This window comes from Martes martes, assembly GCF_963455335.1.
Source record: "Martes martes genome assembly, chromosome: 6".
In the NCBI taxonomy this organism is placed as follows: Eukaryota; Metazoa; Chordata; class Mammalia; order Carnivora; family Mustelidae; genus Martes; species Martes martes.
This window is the reverse complement of record NC_137893.1, coordinates 98,765,921-98,778,249: the sequence shown is the minus strand read 5'-3', so window position 1 is coordinate 98,778,249 and position 12,329 is coordinate 98,765,921. Positions and strand designations below refer to the sequence as shown.

At 40.5% G+C, this 12,329-nt stretch overlaps 1 protein-coding gene across 4 annotated transcripts in view; it reads left to right on the top strand.

Annotated features, from left to right (window-relative positions):
• KLHL31 (kelch like family member 31) overlaps positions 1–12,329 on the top strand; it is a 54,259-nt gene that overhangs the window by 32,396 nt on the left and 9,534 nt on the right. The window contains exons 1-2 of one of the 4 annotated variants that reach the window (XM_080805471.1): positions 990–1,111; positions 1,479–1,596. The gene's annotated coding sequence lies outside the window, so the exon portion shown is untranslated. Of the gene's footprint in view, positions 1–989; positions 1,112–1,304; positions 1,597–12,329 lie in introns of those variants that run through there. The other 3 variants (XM_080805472.1, XM_080805474.1, XM_080805473.1) reach the window with 3 other exon arrangements.

The following is a 12,329-nucleotide window of genomic DNA, read 5'->3' as shown; positions in this document are numbered from 1 at the left end:
CTTTGTACTTCTGGCACATTTGAAGCTGGATGGCTATGTGTGAAAACAAAGAATTTAAAAAAAAATCAAAATAGTTTTCCCTGCTAAAAAGCTGAATGGAATTTAAGTCTAAGTGGTAACTAAGATGCCAACCAGTGAGCTGAGAGGTGTGGGAAGTCTAGAAGCCAATACATATGGCATCATAGAGTCTTAGAGTTGGAATTATATCAAGGATGAGCTAATCCAAGTGCCCAGCTGGAGCAAGAGTCCCTACATCACCTTTTACCTACCCACTTCCACTCGTAAGGAACTGGCTCCTTTTCATCATTGGGACCCATTTTAATCATTAGAAGCCAGTTGCTATCAGAGTTTTCTTTCCTTACTTTTAATATTTCCCTGGAATATCCACCCATCGGGCCCAATTTTGGCCACAATAGGGTCTAAGAATGTTCACTAAATCCACTTGTTGCCCAACAACCCCCAATACACTTGCCACAGGTGTCTCATCCATCCTAAGTCCTCTCTCGGTATTTTCTTCAGATTGTCCCAATAGTCACAGCTTCCGAAGTTCTCTTCGTTCCCGCCACCTCCTTCAGGGTGCAGAATAATCTCCTAGTGTGCCAACAGGCAAAGCGATGCCTAACACATCATCCGACAAATGAAAAATAATTACAACATGAATTTTCCAGGACCTATTTTTCCATTATTGCAGTCTAATATCACATTAACTCTTATCAGCCGTTTCAGACCCTTGGCATCTATTAAAAACTTGTGGTCACTTGTAATCCTCTGATTTTGTTTGTTTGTTTTCCTATGGAGTGTTGCCGAAGTAGGTATTTCTACACCTGCCCGTGTGCTACAGTGTGTGTTAGTCTCAGACATCCCTGGGGATCACTGGAGAGTCAAGCACTGGTCCCAGACCTCACTCTGTGCAACTATACCATGACCCTAATCATGTTGATGCCATTATCTGAGGTACCAAAGAAAGCACTTTGTCCTCCTGAACATGCGCTCCGCTTCTAAAGAACAGCCTATTTATAAACTCGATCTTTTCAGAGGACCTGAGGTGACCAGGGGTTTGACGTTTCTAGAAGCTAATATTTTCCTCACCAACTTCCCTTCTTCTTACCAAGTATGTACCCTGAAATCCCTGCTTCCAACCATTCAATTCCCACCTAATTAATTTTCTTTCCTCGTACCCAGGGTGACGGACTCTTGACTTACTTATTTTTTTGTTTAAACAGCTGAGCAGGCCAAGAAACCCAACCCCTCTCCACCAACCAGAGCCCCGCCTCTGCCCCAGGAGGCCTGGAGTTGAAGGCCAAAGAGGGAGAGGGGACTGTACTCTGGGTGGGGGAGCGTGGGCTCTGCTGCCTCATCCAGTAGGACCGTCAAGGGTCACTCTAAAAATTGCTGCTGCTGGGACTCATCAGGTGGCTGCTGGTGGCTCCCCACTGCATTTTCCTTCTCCCTCCCTCCCTCCCTCTCTCTCCCCACAGATTGCTTCCCAAGAGGAGCCTGCTGCTGCTGAAAACTCATCATTACACATCCAGACACCACACAGGAGGGTAAGGAGCTGGGACCACGATCTCCAATTCCTGACTTCTAGATTCTAGGGTGCGTATGGGTGTGTGGGTGGGAGAGGGTGGAGGTATCTGTGTGTTCGTGGTGGTGGGGCTGTGCCACTGACAGGCGGTCTATAGCCGGGCCACGCTGCTCGTGTTCTGGATCTGAAATCGGGAGCCAGAACACAGTCTCTCCCAGTGTAAGGTATGCCAGAGATCAGGAGAATGTCATAGTAACAGAAATGCATGAGAGGGCTGCTTTTAAGAAGTAAAATGACGTGTCATTTCCATTAATAATTTTCAGTCTCTAAAGCCTAATGCATGTTCATCTTCCTCCGTTTTATAGAGAAAGGAGGGACAAAGTAAAATTTGTAGGTTTTGTTCACAAAGTTTAGAACTCCATCTTCATTTTTATCAGGAACCATGTAAACATTCAGTACCTGATTGGTTTAGATGAAATACAATCAGTTTAATTCAATCGGTAACACAAAAGTCAGAGAACTCCTTGAATTCCCAGAAATATCCATATTGGCAACATAAAAACTCCCCCTATAAAAAGAACACAGGTTTTACTTAACCATAAAATGAGTTTTTGTTCTTAATGTGCACCTTGGCTACCCTGACCTCAGTTTTACGTTAGAAGTGAAACGGTGAAATGGAAAACCCCCCCTTAAGTCGGACTTCACTTAAAATGGCAAGCGGCAGAAGCTGGAATGTTTCTATTCCTGGAGTCCGTGCTGATGAGCTGGGACAGATGCAGCGACTGGAATGTGACAGGACAGGGCGAAGGCGCAGCTGATTTGCCCCTTTGGCAAAGACACATTCTGGGATCCCAGCTCATTCTGGCATGAGAGTGACAGTGACACTTTTACACACATGGCTTTGTAGCTTGCCCTGTGTAGAGTCTCTCCCAGGAGGCAAGGAGAGAAGGCGTCAGAAAAGAGAATGTTCTTAAATATAAAGTGAAAATTCTTTTCTATAATCAGTTGTAGAGGTTTGCATCTGAGGGCTGTGTCAGGCCAGGAGGAGCTTCTCTCTAGGGTAATTCCTCCACAGGGACTTGCCGGCTCCTCAAAGAGAGTAGAATTACATCACCGTTTCTCCTCTTCACTGTCCTCAGCCCAAAGGTTCTAGGTCTGTTTTGGGTCATGGGTCTTTTTCAGAACCTCGTGGAAGCTCTAGGCCCACTCTTCAGAAAAAGACACATAAACACACATGCGTAACATGTTTCTTAATATTCTAGAAATTTCCATGGAATTCATGGAGTCACTTGAAACGCAACCCAAAGCAGGGTTGCTAGATAAAATACAAAACAGCCAGACTCCATTTGAATTTCAGATAAACCACAAACCAGTTTTTTGTATAAGCGTGTCCCAGAATAGCACGGAAGATATACTTATTCTAAAATATGATTCATGGTTGATCTGAAATTCAAATTTAGCTGGACATCTTGTATTTTTATTGGCTAAATCTGGCAACCTAGACCCCACCGCGTGCCTCCTAGCTGAAGAACCCCCTGTCCCAGTCGGTGTGTCTCTATCTGATAGAGTTGATCCTAGGATTCTGAAAAACCATAGTGAGGGGAGAAGAGATACCAGACCAGACTTTGACAGTTCTGGCAGCAAAGCCAGCTGATTATTCTTAACTCTGTGTAAAGTTTTAGAGGAGAAAGTTACACATATCCCCACCTAATAGATGATTAAACTGAATTCCTAGTTCATTGATGTTTTGCTCTAGGTCTATTAGATGGTTAGAGCAAAAAGAACACTAAAACTCGATTTCCAGTTCTGTGACAACCAGAGAGACATGAATCTGAAAAATTACATTTCCAACCACCCCTTCCCACACATAAACACACAAAAGACTAGGAAGAGAAAGAGCTGTTTTCCTGAAATTCCAATAAAACCCAAACCAAAAGTTTTAGCACTGGGTCCTTGTGTCCTGTATGCAGCCTTGGTGATTGGAATTATAGTTAACTTTGTGCATAGTTTCTATATACTTAGATAAAAGCCAGGCATAATCCTCTAGCTAAATTAAAACATATGGAATAAATATTTGTTTTCAAACAACAAATTGGGTTGGGTTGATAATTTAATATTCAACCCAACACTTAAAAGGAAGTGCTTTTTGCTCTGATCAGAGTAACCAATTCATGCAGAATCTTCTTGAACCTTTGTTTTTGGCTTACCCAACCTATGGGAGTTTTCTGTCTTTACTACCTGTAACAGGATTAAGAAATCCACAGGTTTACTTCATCCTCAGATTTATTTTAAACTCAAAAAGGCAATCCTTTTATTTCAGTGTTTGGAGTTACAAAGAACCATTTCATGTTCTCTATATCCAAATTTTATTTGACAACCTCAGGTCTGCGTCACTCAGTCTCTCTCTTCTCATGCTGGAAAGAGCTAACTTTTTAACCTGCTACAGCTTTTAACCTACCCTGCCTTTGCGGGAGGAGATTACAGTGGCCAGGACTCACTCTGGGTTTGAGTCTTTGCTCCACTATGGGTTGCACACTTGAGTGGCCTTGGATATGTTTTCAAAGTCTCTCTGAATCTTAATCTCTTCATTTGTAAAATGAACATAATATAACCCTCTTTTCGGATTTCAGTGGTGCTTAAATTTTAAAAAATAGTAATAATAAAGTCATGTAAAGTATTAAACCCAGGGCTCCGCACACAGTTCTCAATTAATAAATTAATATAATTATTATTTCAATTAGAAGCGGAGGTAACAGTTTACAATTAATACATAATATAGATTCATGCCCGGTGACTTATATTTAGGAATAATTATTAATGTACTTAAATTTGGCAAAAACAAAAGATGATCAAAAATACAATGGCTCACATGACTGCCCAGCTGTTTATTGGATGTCGAATGTATGACGCTATCGTAATAGAAATGGCACGGGAGCCAAGGTCTGTGGGGGACAATGGGAGGAGAGTGTGGAGGTTCCTTTCTATTACCCTTCTATCTAGTTGCGAATGGGCAGCTCTTCCAGGAACCCGAGAGACTGTTCTGGGTAATCCTGGATCCAGCAGAGAGAGGAAGGAGGCTGTGGTGTCCGTGACCAGAGAAAAAGAATTCTCTTGTGTGTTCTGCACAGAATGAAGGCATAGTTTGGAAGCATAGGGAGCCTTCTATAACCCTCTGCACCCTGTCCAAAGTCTTTTCTTTCACCCAAAAAGGGAAGAACGGGAAAGGATTTCCAGTGCTTCTAAAGAGCTGTTCATCCCATTACACAACCTCCCCTGCTGTAGCTGGTCCTCTTTCCAGCGGCAGTCTTACTGTGGCAGGGGCTGTGGGAAAAGTGCAAGCTCTAAGGGTCTCAGGGAGTGTGTATGGTTCTTCCTTTCTTTCACCCCCTCGTTGGGAGGGCTCCCCCACCCTGCAGCTCACTGGAGCTGGGTGGGAAGGGAGAATCAAGCCTGTTGTGCTGTAAGAAAAACAGAGAAACAATCTTGAAACTCTGCTAGCCGTGGGCACCTCAGCAAGGCTGTGTGTTCCTCACCATGCAGCCCAGACCACAACCCCAGTCAAAGCCCTACACCCTCCCACCCCCCCCCCCCCGCCTCCGCCAATGGTAGCCATGGCGACTGCCCAGGTACCAAGCCCAAAGAATCCCTGAGCAGCCAGCCACAATGCACTCACTCAGTTTTAAAAAAAGAAAAAGAAAAAAGCTTTAAAAAAATAACAATAACTAAAACCCTCATCGAACTCTGAATTAATATATAAGGGAATCAATAAGAATGGGGTGCTTTCAAAATTTATTACTTAATGTCTAGGTTATACTCTAGATTTGCCCAGCTTCACAGGGGTGAGTGGTCCTCAGGTTTCTCTGAGGCATCTGTGGAGTCCTGATTGAAGGAAGAGGACACAGACTGAGAACACCTGGGCAGGTGGGTAGACAGCCTCACCTCCAAGGTGCACACGTAGGAAAAGGATGTAGTGGCAGCACTCGTAAAGAAAGATTGAATTTGCAAGCATATCTGGGAAAATATGGCCACTAGGAAGCGGAATGTAGGCTCTGATTTCAGTGGTCTGTTAAATGGTCTCCTGACTGTTTCTCTCCCTCTCCCTCCCCTAGAGCTAAAGAAGCCACTTACCTCTACAGAGTGATTTTAAGGGCTCTAAAAGCCCTCTCATATTTTAAAAATGTATATATTAAAATATTGTTTTAAACGTTAATTAATGGGAGCACCTGGCTGGCTCAGTCGGTAGAGCATGTGATTCGATCTCAGGGTTGTGGGTTCAAGCCCCACATCGAGTGTAAAAATTACTTGAAAATAAAATCTTTGAAAATATTAATAATATTAAAATCAAATTATTGAATCAATTGATGTTATTTAAAATAGAATTTAAAGAATAAAATGACATATCCATAATAAACAGCTAACCCTTGAACAGCACAGAGGTTTGGGGTGCCAACCTCCTCCATAATCAAAAATCGGAATATAACTTTTGACTCCCCCAAAACTGAACTACTGCCATACACAAGTTACTGGGGAAACAAACTCTTTATGCAGAGAAGATTAGGGTCACACAGCATGTTAAGAGAATACTTGCAACACTTGAGTTCACCGCAGTAGTACCAGTGAGTTCTACCACATTCTTAGGTAGTGTAGTATGGACCACTGTTGCTTTTATGCAGCTATGACTTCATATAGCAGCTTCACATCTGTTTACATTTCTCCCAACTATAAATGGTGCCATGCATGGTCTGTAAGCGTTTGTATGCCTAAGTTTTGACAAATTCTAACTTTTTATAATAGATTTGTGTATATCTCGTGGTGGTAAACAATAAAATAGCCTAGTATCTATGTATGTTCTATGCATTCATAAAAGACCAAACTTTTCTTTAATTTTTTTCAATATTTCTAGACTACATGGTTCATCTGGGTTTTTTTTCCAAGTTATTGCAAGTCTCCAAAAATATACTTATTGAAAAAAACCTGTGTAAATGGACCCATGCAGTTCAAACTTGTGCTGTTCAAGAGTCAACTGTGTGTGTGTGTGTGTGTGTGTATATATATATATATACACACATATATATGTATGTATGTATACACATATGTGTGCATATACACACATATACACATGTATGTATGTGTATATACACACATACATACATACATATATGTGTGTATGCATACATATGTATATATACATATATACATATATACACACACACACATATATAAACGTATATATACATATGTGTATATATATATATAAAGGAAATAAAAAGTGGCAACAGGAAATAAGAGAAGGAAGGCCTGGAAGAACTACCGATTTCGCTAGGGCCTCAGATTGTCTTCTCCGTTCCTGGAGATTTTATAATCCTTCTTGATCACAAAGGAATTTATTGAGTCCAAACTCTTCTCAGCATCCAACATCCCTTATGTATTGACCTAATATGCCTACCCACTGTCTCCATCCTTTATGTATTGGCCTAATATGCCCACCCACTGTCTCCCTCATGACTCAGCTATCTGAGTCCCTGCATACCATGCTGAGTCATGGCTCCCTGCTTCAGCATGAGGCATTTCCTCTACTTCTAATGACCTTCTCCCTCCTATACCCACTCCTCTTAAAAATCCTTGGCTTGGTACCAGGACCAGCAAGACTCCTATTAACTGCAAATCTTCCCATCCCAACACCACTTCGTCAAAATGATCAGAGAACATACTCTGTAGGACTTCAGTGCTTTTAAATTTATGGAGACATGTGTTGTGGTCCAACATAGGGTCTGTCTTGGTGAGTGTACCATGTACACTTGAGAACATTTTGTATTCTGCATTTGTTGAGTGTAATGTTCTAGAAATATCAATTAAGTCAGGATGATTAATAATGTTCTTCAGATAATCTATACCTTTACTGATTTTTTTTTTGTCTAGTACTTCTGTCAATGTCTGAGAGACAGTTATGAACATTTTCAAATATAATTGAGGAATTGGCTATTTCTCCCTTTAATTCAGTCACATTGTTTTACTTCACATAATTTTGAAAGTCTGTCATTTGCACATATACATTTATATTTGCTGTATCTGTGATGATTTGACCTTCTAATCATTATGAAATTCCCTCTTCATCACTGATAACTGTTTTTTTCTTGAGGCATATTTCACCTGGATATTAACATATCCACTCCAGTCTTCTTAGGTCTACCATTTCCATGGTAAATCTTTTTGTGCCCTTTTATTTTTTTACCTATATGTGCCTTTGTATTTATAGTGAGTCTTTTGTAGACAGCATGTATTTGGGTCTTGCCTTTCTTAACCATTCTGAAATCCTGTGCCTTTTAATTACAATGTTTCACCCTTTAACATTTAATATAATGAATAATATAATTGGATTTAGGTTTACCATTAAATTATTTGGAGTTTTTTTTTGTCTCCTCTAATTTTTGTCCCTCTGTTCCAAATTTCCTGCCCTCTTTTGAATTCCTTTTAAATTTACCTATTGGGTTTTTTCAGCTATATTTTGCATTCTTTAAGTGATTGTTTAGGGCTCTGCTATCCATTACCAGTCATCAGTTCACATGTAGCTATTAAGCACTTGAAGTGCAGCTCATCCAAAATGAGCTGTGCTGTAAATATAAAACACACCTTGTGTTTTGAAGACTTAGGATTAAAAATATGTAAAATATCACATTAATAATTTCATTCCAATTACATGTTGAAATGATAATATTTTATAAATATTAGGTTGAATAAACGCTATCATCAAAATTAATTTCACCTGGTTCTTTTTAACATTTTAATGTCCCTACTGGAAATTTTTTAATTGCATATGTGACTCATGTTATATCTCTATTGGCAAGCACTACTCTAGAGATTACAATATACAGTTAAACTCCCACAACTATAGAAGTTAATACTTATTACTTCACATAAAATATAGAAACCTTGCCACTGTAAGATTCACTTACCATCACCCCATCCTTTATGCTGTAATAATCATATGTGCTACATCTAGAAATGTTAGAATCCCCATGAGACAATGTTATCAGTTTTGCTTTGAAGAGTTATATGAATTTTAAAGAAGTTCAGAGTCTTTTATATGCATCTAGATATTTATTATTTCTGATGCTCTTCATTCCTTCATTCCCCTTTTGGGATCTCTCTTGCCCAGAATTCCCAGCTCACTTTCCAGGGGATGTGGTTGCCACAAACCCTCTGCTTCTTCAATGCAGCGATTCTTTCTGTTGGAGTTGTTGCTGCCCTGTAACGTACCAATTGCAGTCTGCTCTTGGGCGAAAAGCCACCTAAAAAAACCCCTAAAAACAAAAAAACAAAATCCACAAAAAACACTCCAAAATCTTGCAAAGGTAGGGGGACTCATGCCATGCTATTTCTTTTTTCCAACTCTTGATTCCTCTATGAAATTATCCTGTTTCTTATACTCCCTACAGACTGTGGATAGTTTCCCTTACTTCTCTCTCTACCCCCTCCAATCCATGGCCCCCCACCCTCACCCCCTAGAGCTCCTTCTTAAACTCAAGTGGTCCTTCCTCAGAGGGTGGGGTTTTCCCAACAATATTATATGATAGTCCTAAAGGCAGAGAGTGAGCTAGTCAGCAATCTATCAAACTTAATTAAGGATACTTGAGGATGTCTCAATTAAGTGTGATATAGGAGAATAACAATATAGCAAAGGAAGATTTGAAACGGGAAATCATATATTAGTGCCCCTACAGTTCACCTTTGGATTCCTTTGGAATTCCCTGCTGGCCCTTTGTCTCTTTTGCCTCATCATATCGCTATGTTATCAAGGCCAGATTCCCTCTTTTCTCCGGACACCTCAGAATCACACCCTGTCCCTGGGACAAGAATGATTGAGTACAGTATACCGTTGTTAAAATAGAGAGATCCTTCTGTACGGAGTTGGTAAGTGGGCTAATAAACAGCCAACTAGTTGCTGCCCTGAGCTCCCCCTGAAGCCCTTCCATCGCTCCATCCTTCCCTGAGAAGCCCCTGGACCCCACTATTATCCAGCAACTGAAGACTTACACAGAGTTCTCCAGGGAAGCCTCTGGAACTCAGCTCCAGAGCTGTGGCCTGTGAATCCATACTATTTAGTAGGTGCCCTGTTTTATCCATTGTTGAATATTGAAATACCACCCTGCAAGCTACCAAGGAAAACAGGAGTCCCCCTTATCCACAGAGAGACCTTCCAAGCCCCTTGGTGCTTCCTAAAATTGCAAATAGTTCTGAAGCTTCGATACACTATGTTTTTTCCTATACATATACTTGTGATAAAGTTTATTTTATAAATTAGACACAGTAAGATATTAACAACAGTAACTAATAATGAAATAGAACAATTATAACAACATACGATATCAAAGTTATGTGAACGTGGTCTCTCTCAAAATATCTGTGCTCACCCTTCTTCTTGCGGGGATGGGAGATGATAAAACGCCTGCATGATAAGAGGATAAGAGGAATGATGTAGGCATTGTGACATAGCGTTATGCTAACACTGACCTTCTGATGATATGTCAGGAGGATCATTGCTTCCTGACCACAGCTGACCATGGGTAACTGAAACCAAGGAAAGCAAAACCACAGATAAAAAGGGGACTACTGTAATCATTTACCGATAGATAAACAGAATATTTACCATTTCAGTCTAAAATATTCACGTTACTCCTCAAGGTCAGGATTGCCTTCAGAAGAAGGAGTGGTCATGAGCCCTACATCTGCATGAATAGAAACATCTCCAAAGAGGTTCTTCCAGGAAAATAGACAAGGCTTTTCCCAAAGACTCACTGGTGCTTCTACTCATATGGTAGAAACTGATGCTTTAAAAAAAAAAAAAAAAAAAAAATCCGCTGTGCTTCCCTAGTTACTTGTTATCATTTTGTACTTGTCCTGTCTTGTCTGTCTCACATAACTTACATATTGTATGGCTCCATCCTTCCCAGCATGGTGCTGCCCACACAGCAGTAGGTGTCTGATAACTGAACAAAATTTTTAAAATTTAAAATTTGCTCCAGAAAAGTCCATCACAGGGACACTTACCACCAAGTCAAATGCATTTGAAGACTAAACTGATGGTAGGTTGGAAATCTGGTTCACAAGGTAAGGCTGCATCTTGTCATTGCTTGCAAGAAAGAATGAGGGAGGACAAATGGGCTGTAGTTTGTAGACAAATATGAATATGAATATGACAATTTGAGCTTAATGAGGAAGACAAAGTCCCTGACAAAGGAATAGATTTCTGTTTCCCACCTACTTGCTTTGCTTCTTCCACATGAAAAGGAATAAGGACAAACACAATAGAAAGGTTATAGAATTCTTAAACATACTTTCCCATAATTAAATTGAAGGGCTTTTCAAGGGGGATCAAAGCCGAGTTTTACCCTTCAGGGTGAACTCAGCAGTGTGACTTAAGAGAGATACATACACATACATACGCACACCCCTCAAGAAAACTATGAAACACCTAAATACCTAAATGTCCATCAGTCGAAGCATGGCATAAGTTTTGCATATCTTTAGTATGGGAGACTATGAGAGAGAGTCAAGTATCATATGGTTTCACTTGTGGAGCATAAGGAATAACAGGGAGGACATTGAGAGATGGAGAGGAGAAGTGAGTTGGGGGAAATCGGAGGGGGAGATGAACCATGAGAGACTGTGGACTCTGAAAGAAACAAACTGAGGGTTTTGGGGTGGGGTAGGGGGTGGGGTGAGCCCGGTGGTATCAAGGAGGGCACGTATTGCATGGAGCACTGGGTGTGGTGCATAAACAATGCATTTTGGATCACTGAAAAAAAATAAAATTTTAAAAATGAATAATGTAAATTTATGTGTGTAGCAATCTGGAAGGAGGCCCATTAGTTACTGCTAGGTGAACAAAGCAAACTGCCCAATAATAAAGCATAAAAATGCTTTGATGCAAGTTCTCCTAGAGTGGTATGCTGGAAGTGACTTATACTGGCTCATGGGAGGCAGTTGTTACATTTTCATGAATTTGACAGGCTGATTGTTAAACAGTAGATACTTTAAAATCAGCTACAGTGAGTGTATTTGCACCAAAGAAATCTATACCTTACAAATAAGGGCTCTCCCCCCACCCCCACTACCACCCTCAACCCCTTGCCTCCTTAGAGAGCTGGTTTATCAGCACACCACTGCTCAAAAATGTGCAGATACAAGTTTGTGTAAGCATAGCCAGTTATCTGGAATAATACATACCAAACCATGAATTGTTGAATTTACACATACTGATTTTATAATTTTTCTTTAAAGATTTTATTTATTTATTTGACACAGAGAGAGACAGGGAGTGAGGGAACACAAGCAGGGGGAGTGGGAGCAGGGAGCCTGATGCGGCACTCAACCCCAGGACCCTGGGATCATGACCTGAGCCGAAGGCAAACGCTTAACAACTGAGACACCCAGGTGCCCCTGATTTTATAATCTTAAAAATGAAAAAAAAAAAAAAAAAAGAATAGTCTCACAAAAAAGTGAATGCTACCATGCTGTAAGTAAAATCCATTGAAAAGTCCAAGTATAACATCTTCTGATAACTATGCTCAGTATTTTGAAAAATTCTTAAACAATTTAATCAATGATATTTTAAGGGTTCTGCATGTATTTGCTAAACTTAATATATTTCAAGTCTGTTTAATACTAAAGCTGCTTAGAGCTGCCTTAAAGGGTCAGACCATTTCATACAGGTTTAAAAACTGGTTCAGGGGCGCCTGGGTGGCTCAGTGGGTTAAAGCCTCTGCCTTCGACTCAGGTCATGATCCCAGGGTTCTGGGATCGA